Raw genomic sequence first — 12,685 nt, 5'->3', positions numbered from 1 at the left:
AAGTGGGTGGGCGCGTGGGGAAGGGGGCCTTTTCATTCATCAGGAACGTGGTGATGAATCTCCGCTGCCTCCTCAGAGCTACACCTGTAAAGCGGGGCGGGGGGGGGAGGGAGGGAGAGAAGAGGAAAGATTCCCGCCCCTTCGAAGGAGCTCGTGGCATTGTCGCGAGTTATTTTGATACGCGCCGCTGTCATTTTTAGCACCGAACTAACATGCCGGGGGAGGATGTTTTAGAAAAGGGCGAGATGGGATGTAATTTAAGCAACTGGGAAGAAGCGGAAATTGGCGAGCGGCATGAGGCGTCGGGGAAATCGGGGACGGAGGCCGAAAGTGCTGGTGAAGTTTAATAATAATACATTTTATTATTTATTATTAAAATTATTTTATTATTAGCCCCTAGTGCTCAGGTTGTGCTATCAATGGCTCTCTTCCGCCTCCCCTTTGTGGTGCATCTCTTTGCAAGTTTTCCTCTTGGGTGGGGGGCACTAGCCCCCCCCAAACTCTGGGGGGGTCTTTCTTCGGAGTAAGCATGCATAATATCGGGGTGCACATTTCCCTGGAGTTGCTGGTGACCAAATGATGTTTTATTTACCGTCCCTCATTCTTCCTTAAATGATGATGATGATCTTACTCTTTCCCTATAGCTAATAGCTGTTGCACGCTCTCCGGCTGGCTGGTGTTTGGCAAGAAATGGATGGAGCAGGAGCGAGCGAGGCTTTGACGAGCAAGAGAAAGCAAACGCCCATGGAGGAGCCTATAAACAGGCTTCTGTCTGGACTCTGCTGCCCCCCTGAGCATCGGGCTCCAGGGGGAGAGATGCGTGTGTTTGAAAGCAGAGGGAGGCGAGGACGGAGAACTGACTAGAAGGGGCGCTTTCCATCTCCCAAGCATCGCCTGTCAATTAAAAAGGAACCGTGGAATCAACATGGGGAGGTGACGGAAGGCTTTGCGCTCCTGACAGGGTGGCCACGTAGAATCCGCTTTTGCTGCGCTTCGGGACTTGATCTCTTTCCTTCTCCCTCCTCCCTTCGCTTCTCCAGAGATTTTGATCAGGAGCTTCTGCTGCTTAGCAGTCGGAAGAGATCAGCTCAGTCTCTTCGGCACATTCCTTTCCCTTGCTGGGATTAAAAAAAAGGAGAAGATACCAAGTGGTTTTCATACCAACAATTACTCAGCATGCCGAAGACCTTAAACTCCCTTTAATCCAGTTTCTCGTTCACATGGAAGGCAGAACAGGAGGAAGGAATATTCCCCATTAAAGAAGCGGTATACGCAGCCCCTGCTCCACAGTGGAGTGCCCCCCCCCCCAGCATTAACAGCTGATTTTATTTGAGGTTGATTTGCATTTCAAAGCTCACATGCAACGGAGTTGAGTACTTAATAGGTGGCTGTTTATTAGATTTCATTTTAGAAGCCTGCCAAATACTAATACAATGATGACAGACTGACTTCGAGGCTGAATTTCACATTTGGAGTTCAGTCGAAATATCTAATAAAAAAAAGTCCACATTCAACAGCTGAATATTACAATTGGAATTTTTCAGACCTATAAAGAAAATACAGCATAGACAGAGGTTTTCAGTCACCAAGAGTTATGCTAAAGGTGAAGAGGGAGATATTACCCATAGAATCATAGAACTGTAGAGGGACCCCGAGGGTCATCTAGTCCCACCCCCAGCAATGCAAGAATCTCGACTAAAGCATACATGACATGACCATCCAACCCTTGAAGGAAGGAGAGTCCACCACCTCCTGAGGGAGTCCATTTCGCTGTCAAACAGCTCTTATTGTCAGAAAGTTATTCCAGATGTTTAGTTGGAATCTCCTTTCTTGCAACTTGAAGCCATTGGTTTGGGCTGTACCCTCCAGAGCAGGAGAAAACATAAGCTTACTCCATCTTCCACGTGGCAGCCCTTTAGATATTTGGGGATAGCTATCAACTCTCCACTCAGCCTCCTTTTATCCAGGCAGGGTATAAAACAAACATACCCAACTCTCTCAGCTGTTCCTCATAAGGTTTGGTTTCATTAAGTGCAAGTCAGGTTAAGTAAACCTTAAGTGAGAAGTGACAGCAGCCACGAAATTAAAAGCCATCTGCTTCTTGGGAGAAAAGCAGTGACAAACCTAGACAGCATCTTAAAAAGCAGAGACATCACCTTGCCAACAAAGGTCCATATAGTTAAAGCTATGGTTTTCCCAGTAGTGATGTATGGAAGTGAGAGCTGGACCATAAAGAAGGCTGATCGCCGAAGAATGGATGCTTTTGAATTATGGTGCTGGAGGAGACTCTTGAGAGTCCCATGGACTGCAAGAAGATCAAACCTCTCCATTCTTAAGGAAATCAGCCCTGAGTGCTCACTGGAAGGACAGATTGTGAAGCTGAGGCTCCAATACTTTGGCCACCTCATGAGAAGAGAAGACTCCCTGGAAAAGACCCTGATGTGGGGAAAGATGGAGGGCACAAGGAGAAGGGGACGACAGAGGACGAGATGGTTGGACAGTGTTCTTGAAACTACCAGCATGAGTTTGACCAAACTCTGGGAGGCAGTGGAAGACAGGAGGGCCTGGCGTGCTCTGGTCCAGGGGGTCACGAAGAGTCGGACATGACTAAACGACTAACAACAACAAGTGAGAAGTGTATCAATTTCCTATCCCACCTCTATAGTCACCACACTCTTTGCAATCTCTCTCTCCCTCCTGCCCCCCCCCTTTATGTAAAAGTAACCAATACTTTTAGGGGTTTTCTCATCCTTCTGTGTGGAATAAACTGTTCCTTCAAAACATGAGGCTATAGGTTTCCTTTCAGCTCACAGATTCCTCATTAGATGCCTTATTCTGTACTGTGCCAGCAGTCTCTCTTTCTCACCACCACACTGCGAACACTTTGCGCTCACACTCTCTCTGGTGCTTTAGCAAATAGTTAAGATGTGCCACCCAAATACGCTACCCCAGCCTCTGAGTGGTGTGAGATTCCAGGTGTTCCAGGAGCTAACCCAGTGTTCATTTTTCCTTTTGGGAATGAGGCATGACGGCAACTGTGATGTCTTTATGATATTTACTTTATTTACACATATAGACAACCTGAGCCTATGATGAAGGGGTTCACAGCATTGACACACCAAGAGGGTCTTCTTTCTCCTATAGCCACAGCCTTGGATTCAAACAGAAATCAACTATCATGCTCTGCCTCTCTGACTTTTCAGCTTGCTGCTTTGCGTGCTAAGAGGAAGGCACGCTTGGCAAACCCTCACTGTGTTCAACCAATGTCCCCACTGTGGAAGGACATGTGGTTCCCGAATTGGCCTCCACAGTCACTTACGGACTCATTGTTAAAACCGTATTTACGGAAGACAATCTTACTCGGCTACGAGTGATCGCCAAAGAGAGAGAGACTTTCTACCTCACATAACATAGACTCTCCACTCTATACTGTGTTTTTTGTCCTTCTAACTATGAGCTGGGGGAGGAGCACCACCCATTTGCCATCTCACAGAGAGCCCCCTCTCCTTTGCTTTCTTAATGGCCCATCACCCAGGTGATTACTTGAACACAGGAAGTTAGCCTTACTTGAGTAGCTTTTAACACCAAGGATTAGGGGTGTCTGGCACCCATAGACTCACAGCAATGCATATATTCTCATGCAGCAGGATGCATGCATGTTTCTTACTCCCATAAAAGTCCCTGGTTGTAGCAGAGGAGTCTACACACGGCAGCTCCAGGTGACCAGATCATCATCATTATCATCACCATCACCTTATGGTACCAGGACGGGTTTCAGCAATTAAAAGTCAAATGTTTGGCACATTTTATCACTCATGGTGGTCTTGTAGAATAATAAAATAATTATGGGAGATGGTTTACTTCCCCAAACTTTGGGTTTCCCAAAAAATAAAATAAAAAAGTGCAACCTCCCTCTTATTTCTCAGTATCCCCTTTTTAGTTCTGTTGGCACTCACCACCTTGAATTCACTATTATAACTTCACTATTATAATTTTGTTTAACTATAATGGATGAAAGCTGCTGTATGCCTTTCTTCCATGAATCTGGCTAATCCATTTCCCCCCCTTTCCCTTTTTAAAACTGAAGCCATTTAAACAGTGTACACCAGCAGTAAATCCAGGAAGACTACAAAGTGCAAATAAATACTTTTCTTCTGTCTTGTGTCCAGTGGATCAAATTCCAGTAAACTACAAGAAATGCATTTTTACCTAGATATAATTATTATAAACCCCCTGTCAATCCCTCTTTAGCCATATTACACCCCCAACTAAAAATATCCAGATCCTTTAGCACCAGCTTGAACCTTTAGTTGTGGTTTTCTTTTGCTACCTTTTTAGGTCTAGAAGATCCTTTTTGAAACAAATCGTTCAGAAGAGCCTTATATATAATACCCTGAATGGGGCTGGATCAAATATTGGCATAGTTTCTGTTATGGCACTCGCTGTTCTGTTTTCAGTCCCTTTCTTGACAAACCACTGGCTTTAAATTTGCTTTTTTCATTGCCAGTGCACCCAATCGCACACTCCTGGTGCGGTCTGCTGTTATAGGCACGCTCCTGGAAATCTTCCTCCATCCTCTTCCTGCACGAGCAATCAATTTGGAGACCTCATGAGATAGAGTTGTTCTCTTAGTGGCAATTCTTCAGGATATATTTTCACAGCTGATTCCAGTGGGGGGCTGCCCCTTGCCAGAGCCTTGCTGCTTGTAATCACGCCTGGGAACATATCCCCAGAGGAAAGCAAACATGCTGATTGTACTGAGGACTGTATTTGGACGCACCTTCAGTGAATGAAAGGGCAATGAGAAAGCAGTAGAGATCTCTCCCCATCTCCCTCTCTCTCTCTCTCTCTCTCTCTCTCTCTCACACACACACACACACACAGATACAGCAAATTGGCTAGAGTGCTTCCTGCAACGTTTTCAGTTCAGTGATACTGATGGTGGGTGAAATAGGTTCTAACAAACTGCATATAAAATACAGCACTTAAAAGGCAGGGGTTCTTAAATTGTAGCCTCTGCAAGCTCCAGCTCACAATGAAAATAGTGGCATGGCGTGGGGGTGGTGAAGTGTAGGTGGGTTCCCACGAGGCAAGACACAGTGACAACAGCAAGAACCTTTATTGAACTACATAACTGGACAACAGGGACAAAGCAACCACTTATATACATTTCTGAAGGCCTGGGCCACTCCCACTCCCTATGTGATTGGCTGTCTAGACTTCCAAGCTGCAAATCATGACTCAGAGTTTAAGGGCCAATGACAGAGGCCGAAATCCTGAAATGTTCTGTGATTGGATATCATGTATCAAATCATAACACAGGAGCTCAGATTCCTTAGTCCAGACTCAAGCTCAGGCAAACACAGGCCACTGAATACATAACAGGTGGGGAATGAAGTGTTGAGCTCCTGTTAAAGAGGCACGTCACATTTCAGTTTAAACTACGCATGGCATCTCTGTTCTAGGGCAAATCCCCACTTGTGCCCCATGAGCAGAACTCAACCCAACATGCTGCTGCGGTTATGCATTATTGGGGAGAAGGGTAATGATGGACACAGAAATGTTTATCTCCCATTACTGATCTTCCTGCTGAGGAACCTCTGAGTACAGTGGTGCCCCGCAAGACGAATGCCTCGCAAGACGAAAAACCCGCTAGACGAAAGGGTTTTCCATTTTTCGATGCGCTTCGCAAGACGAATTTCCCTATGGGCTTGCTTCTCAAGACGAAAACGTATTGCAAGTCTTGCGTTTTTTTCCGCTCCCCCCTTTTTCTAAGCCGCTAAGCCGCTAATAGCCTTTTAGCTGCTAAGCCGCTAAGCCTTTAATAGCCGCTAAACCGCTAATCCGCTAATCCGCTAATAGGGTTGTTTCGCAAGACGAAAAAACCGCTAGATGAAGAGACTCGCGGAACGGATTATTTTCGTCTTGCGAGGTACCACTCTAGCCTTAAACTGCCTTAAAGCAGGGATCAGCAAACTTTTTCAGCAGGGGGCCAGTCCACACTGTCCCTCAGACCTTGTGGGGGGGGCAGACTATATTTTGAAAAAAATATAAATGAATAAATTCCTATGCCCCACAAATAATCCAGAGATGCATTTTAAATACAGTGGTACCTCGGGATGCGAACGGGATCCATTCCGGAGCCCTGTTTGCATCCTGAAGCTAACACAACCTGCGTCCGTGGGTCGCGTTTTGCCGCTTCCGCACAGGCGTGTGACATTTTGACTGCCTGCGCATATGCGCATGGCGAAACCTGGAAGTAACGCGCTCCGTTACTTCCGGGTCGCCGTGGAGCGCAACCCAAAAATATTTAACTTGAAGTACATTTATCCTGAGGTATGAATGTAAAAGGATACATTCTACTCATGTAAAAACACACTGATTCCCAGAACCATCCACGGGCTGGATTTAGAAGGCCATTGGGCTGGATCCGGCCCCTGGGCCTTAGTTTGCCTACCCATGCCTTAAAGTGAGCTGGGCCATTGTTCCATCCAGCAGAGTTTTCTTTCCTACATGGACTCACAGTAGCAAACTTGCCCAGGATGGAACACAGGAGCTTTTGCAAGCAAAGTGTGTGCTGTGTGTCACTAAGCTATCATCCTTCCCATAGGCTAGCACACACATAGACTGCTTCCACACAGCCATTGATGCCATTGGTAGTGAGGGAGCTTTGAAACGTCTCATTTTGGTTATAAATTGAGCTCTGATAAGCTTCTAAGGAACCCCAGGTTTTCCTGAAACACAGGGAGAAGGGAAGCTTGTGCCTGGGAAAGAGACATGCATGCTGGATTTCACTTCATGTAAGTTTCTTACATGAATAGAAAGTGAAGGATTTATAAATCTTACTGATTTCAGTAAGTGAGTCTTTCCAGCATGTGTTTAAATCACTCCACCCCCAAAGCAAAAGCGAGTCAAAAGCTCTTTAACGTCTGCCTATTTTCCACCAGAATTCCCCCTCCCCCTGAAATAATAAGTTAAAACTGTTTAATTTTTAACATATTTCAGGTTTTCTAACTAATAAAGGAAGAAGGATACAAATGTTGATTAAAAAAACAATTTCTGGTGAATTTCACTAGATCGTTCTAATCAAAATGAATTGTTTATTTGGATTGTCATTGAAATAAAGTGATCTTAGACTGCTTGTGGTAATAATGTACTGATATGGCTTTTTTGCTTTTGTATTACTGTTGTGTTGTGAGCTGTTTTGGGTGTGTTTATATAACGTGGCATATAAATAATCAAAATCAACATCTGGAAATATCTCAAGAATATATATACAGTATGTTGCCTTTGTGGCTAGCAATCCACTCACCTCTCCCCCCCCCTCCGGGGGGGGGTAATTTTGACATGGTGAGAGATGAAGAGAGAGAAAGAGAGGAGATAAGTGCCTTTTTATCTTCCACCCAAGCTATAAGCCTGTGTCATGCAGAATGCCACTGAGATTTGCCTTTCCTGTTAGTAACTCTTCTGCTTTCGATTGCTGAAAAGAGCTCTTTGGAAATTGCTTATACCACTTGCCAATTGTGTAAAGCTTGTATTTGACTTATTTATTTATTTCATCTTTGTGGTGCCTTTCCTAAGTGAAAACCTTCTGTATTTGCCATATCATAGCATGTGTATTTTCTTGTATTTTTCAACTTTCGAAATGGGAGCACACCATTAATCATGCAATATTACTGCCAAATTTGGGGGGGGTGTGTTTTGTGTGTGTGAACCTGCATTAGCCGCTGTGGGTTAAACCACAGAGCCTAGGACTTGCCGATCAGAAGGTTGGTGGTTCTAATCCCCGCAACGGGGTGAGCTCCCATTACTCGGTCCCAGCTCCTGCCAACCTAGCAGTTCGAAAGCACGTCAAAGTTCAAGTAGATAAATAGGTACCGCTCCGGTGGGAAGGTAAACGACGTTTCCATGCGCTGCTCTGGTTCGCCAGAAGCGGCTTAGTCAGTCTGGGGTTGCGGCTTAGAGATGAGCGCCGCAACCCCAGAGTCGGCCACGACTGGACCTAATGGTCAGGGGTCCCTTTACCTTTACCTTTAGGCTTTTTCCAAGATATGGATTTGGATTGGATGAACTACACTATTGGCCAAAATTGTGGAAACCTTTTGGAAAATATGTATTTCTAAGACTCACAACATCAGCCTTTTTTAGAATAATACCATATATATCATTAGAAAGACAAATTAATGCAGAATATAATTTAACAAACTACTGTATGTCGAATTATCTTTATTTCATCAAAAAGTATAGCCAAATAAAAAAAGTTACACACAGAAAAACATGATAAATGGTATTTCATAACTTATCACAATTTCTGTTAGGGTAGAAACCTTTTACCACAATTATAGTCCTACAGTGGCATCCCATGGAGTGAACCAAGGATTTTAGTTTGTCAGGTGTTATAATGTGAAACCAAGATTGTATTTTTGCTTCTGTCAATTGTGCTTTATTCCTTGGTTGCTTCTGACTAACAAGCTTCTTTAATCGGATCCACAGGTTTTCTATTGGATTCAGGCCAGGGCTGTTACATTGCTTTCTAGGCAACTAGACCTCTCTTTTCACTCTGATTGTCATTGGTCAGTTGTGAGTTAAGGAAATCCGCTTCTTGTTACATAAGGCAGTTGCGCTCTCCTTTTTTCCTAGTTGTTTGGCTATAACTTTTGATAGAACAAAGACGTTGCATTGTATTCCGCATGAAACAATCTTTCTAATGATATATAATGTTATGGTATTATTTTAGAAAAGACTGACATTATGAACCATCAAACTTTAGAAGTAACAACTTCCCCTAATGACTTCCACAATTTTGGCCACTAGTTTAGAGTCTCATACAATTTAAAAGAATCGAGATAGGTAGGTTGTGTAACATACGGTACAAACATTATTGCGAAAGTTAGGATTTATCAGAATCTCTACCAATTCTCTCTCTCTCTCTCTCTCTCTCTCTCTCTCTCTCTCTCACACACACACACACACACACACACACACTCACACACATTCAATTAAGCTTCACTCAGATTAAACCCATTGAAATTAATAGGCTTATGACAGTCATGCCTATTAATTTCAATGACTACTCTGAATAAGACTGGCATAATCTGGATTCAATTTATAATAAATTTGGACACCAATGAGTCAACATTAACTGAGAATCTCAGGGGACACTTACCCCTGAAATTAAGATTTGTTCATCTCACCTTGCTCCATGTTCTGTAAATTAAGGAGTTTATATTGTTATCAACTGGAAGCAGTGCCTTTTCTTTGATAGCCCCTAAAAGGTAGAATTTCCTCCTCCTTGAGGTTAGGTTGGCAAGTTCCTTTCCTTCCTTTACAGACTACAGTGGTACCTCGGGATGCAAACGGAATCCGTTTTAGAGCCCCGTTCTCATCCTGCGCATGTGGCGTTTTGCTGCTTTCGTGCATGCGCGTGACATCATTTTGACCGTCTGTGCATGTGTGAGCGGCGAAACCCGTAAGTAACGCGCTCCATTACTTCCGGGTCGCCGCAGAGCGCAATCCGAAAATACTTATCCTGAAGCGTATTTATCCCGAGGTATGACTGTATTTCACTGTGTTATTTCTAGTCTTGGAACTTTGTCACCATGCCAATGTTATCCAGCTGCTATCTGTTTTAGTTTTTTTTGCATTTCTTGTTTTACTTGCACAGTTGCAGATGGTAGTTTTAAATTAATTTCCATGTACATTTGTTTTTTTTTAAATAATAGAATCATAGAATTGTAGAGTTGGAAGGGGCCTTGAGAGTCATCTAGTCCACTCCCTGCTTTATTATTCTTTTCAACAACTTCGAGAACCATTGTAGTTGAAAAACAGTATTCAAAAACTGCAAATAAGTACAGTGGTACCTCTGGTTAGGCACTTAATTTGTTCCGGAGGTCCTTTCTTAACCTGAAACTGTTCTTAACCTGAAGCACCGCTTTAGCTAATGGGGCCTCCTGCTGCCACCGTGCCGCCGGAGCACAATTTCTGTTCTCATCCTGAAGCAAAGTTCTTAACCCAAGGTACTATTTCTGGGTTAGCGGAGTCTGTAACCTGAAGCATCTGTAACCTGAAGCGTATCTAACCCGAGGTACCACTGTAATCTGTAAATAAATCAAAACACTCTGAAGTTCTACCAGGTTCATTCGGATTATGATCTCCCTTCCATTGAAATCAGTACAACTTATCAGTGTTTAGAATTGGGTGAATGGTGCCCTGAAAGATCTATCTCATTTGTCAGACAAAACACATATCCTGTAAACTTGCAAGACACATTCTCCTTTTTTCAGGTTGCTGTGTAATAATAATGATAATTACAATAAATAGGTTTTGCCTTGTGAACCAAGCTAAGGACGGTTCATAGCCCTTTAAAACCAAAGGTTTCTGAATCAACACTCCTCTTTTTTCAGCTATTAGATAGCTTATAATTAACTTCATGCCCGTGATTGGAATGGCCCAGGTGCCCTGCCACCTCTGACAGTTATGCAGAAGAAAATTGGAGCAGATGAAACTTGCATGACAAACAATACACACTTGCTCAAATTCCCTCTTCTACAGAGCTCCAAAGCACATATTATTTAATGATTGTTTATAGAAGGCTTTGAAACGGGAAAAAGAAGGGCGGGTGGGGGGGTGGGAGCTATAAAAGTGGTAGGCTTTTTATTACTATTATTAGGAGTACAATAGTGGTAGCATTTTAGTTTCCACACCTTTAGCCGAAAGAGAGCAGAACAAGAAAATGTTCATGTACAATATCAGTGACCTTCCTGTATGCATCGTCTCCTCTGCTTGCATGGATGTTAAATTGCAGCGTGCAACACTGCTACATGGGAAATTCTGCTAACTCAGAGTGACACTGAACCCCTAGAGAGCGGTGAATAATAAATTGAGCATTTGCTCTCTGGGCAGCAAAATGCCTATCCTTGCACAGTGAATCTGGTGCTGGGGAGGCGGAATCCTCTTCTGAAGACCTTTGGGAAAGACAGCGCTTGCAGGAAAAGGTCACTGGCAATAACTGGTTATCTTGGGGGCAGCGAGCGTTGGGAAGGGAACCATGAAATAAACCCGCGTGATGAACATTCAACTTGAAGGTTGCTTTCAGACACTGGTGTCGCGTCCCAGCCTCCCGACGCCTCAGACACAGAGGGTCTGTAAGGAAGATCAACAGGAGCGTCCTTCAGAGACGCCACACTCCACAAGTCTGCTCGCTGCCTGGTCTGGAAAAAACAACCACCCCCAGCTGGGCCACCTGAAGAAGAGCCTAGTCTTCTGACTTTGCCCCTGAGGCTGCTAACTCCTGCCAAGCAATGAGCTGGAATCTGCAGCTCTGCTGCTCTACCAATTGCCCCACGGCCCCTCACTTGCCCTTAAGCTCTCTGCTGAGAAGACAGAGGTGCACCCAGAGTGTGTGGCTCCAAGCCAGAACACTTCACCTTTCAATTCCTGGCAGCTCTCAGCTTACCACTTATACAGCAAACTATCGCTCATACCTGAGGTACCTAACTAGATAGAGGGGTCAGCAAACGTTTTCAGCAGGGGGCCGGTCCCTCAGACCTTGTGGGGGGCTGGACTGTATTATGAAAAATAAAAATAAATGAACGAATTCCTATGCCCCACAAATAACCCAGAGATGCATTTTAAATAAAAGCACCCATTCTCCTCATGTAGAAACACCAGGCAGGTCCCAAAAATAACCCAGAGATGCATTTTAAATAAAAGGACACATTCTACTCATGTAAAAACACGCTGATTCCCAGACCGTCCGCCGGCCGGATTGAGAAGGAGATCGGGCTGGATCCAGCCCCCGGGCCTTAGTTTGCCTACCCATGAACTAGAAGCACACCAGGCCTGAGCAGTGAATCATGCTGAGCTGCAGCAGGCAGACTCCTTTGTGGTCCTGAAAGAGTGGCTGTTTTGTGGTCCTGAAAGCCTTTTTTTGCTTGTTTTGGTCACACAGTTTGAGAATTGGTGCTTTAGAGCTGAGTTGCAACTGCTGGACTAAATGAACGGTGTAAAAGCATCAGCTAGCGCACGAGACTCTTAATCTCAGGGTTGTGGGTTTGAGCCTCACCCCGGGCAAAAGATTCCTGCGTTGCAAGGAAGTTGCACAAAATGATCCTCGTGGTCCCTCCCAGTTTTACAGTTCTGTGATTGAATCTAAGCCTGGGTTATCAAAACTAGGGCTCTGCATACATTTGCAAACTGCAAGAGGAAAGAGCAAAAGCAAACAGACTTGCCCTGGGGTCTCAGAAGATGCTGCTATCCTGTAGCAGCTAGGACTGTTTCTGGTTTTGGTTTGTGTTGCTCTCACTTTTCAAAGAGTGTTTTGCCTCAATGAGCATCACCACGGAATTCAGTATTATATTTACCATTCGCGGCTATCAAACCCACTTGTTTCTAGACAACTCCCCACAATATGGCATATGTATAATTAGAGTTAATTAACTCTAATTAACCACATCACATTTCCAACACTTTCTTTCAAGCTGTGTTTAGGAGGGTTTGTGGTAAATAAGCCCACATTAAAAAGTTAGGGTGATTTTGATTATCCCTTGCTTCTGCACTCGTGACATGTTATTATCTTGCTTTATTCAGATTCCTACTTACAGAGATTGCTGTTTAATCCTCGGCTAGGTATCTGTTTTTTTAAAACAACAACAACAGCCTTAAACTATTTTTATTTAGACTGATT

The 12,685-nt window shown here is 44.1% G+C and overlaps 1 long non-coding RNA gene across 1 annotated transcript in view; it reads right to left on the bottom strand.

Moving 5' to 3' along the window:
- Positions 1 to 12,685, bottom strand: part of LOC310696292 — a 238,524-nt gene that overhangs the window by 55,627 nt on the left and 170,212 nt on the right. The gene's annotated exons all lie outside the window — the stretch shown is intronic.

This window comes from Podarcis liolepis, assembly GCF_965112155.1.
Source record: "Podarcis liolepis genome assembly, chromosome: 17".
NCBI lineage: Eukaryota > Metazoa > Chordata > Lepidosauria > Squamata > Lacertidae > Podarcis > Podarcis liolepis.
The sequence above is the reverse complement of the archived record's forward strand: the minus strand, read 5'-3'. Positions and strand labels throughout refer to the sequence as shown.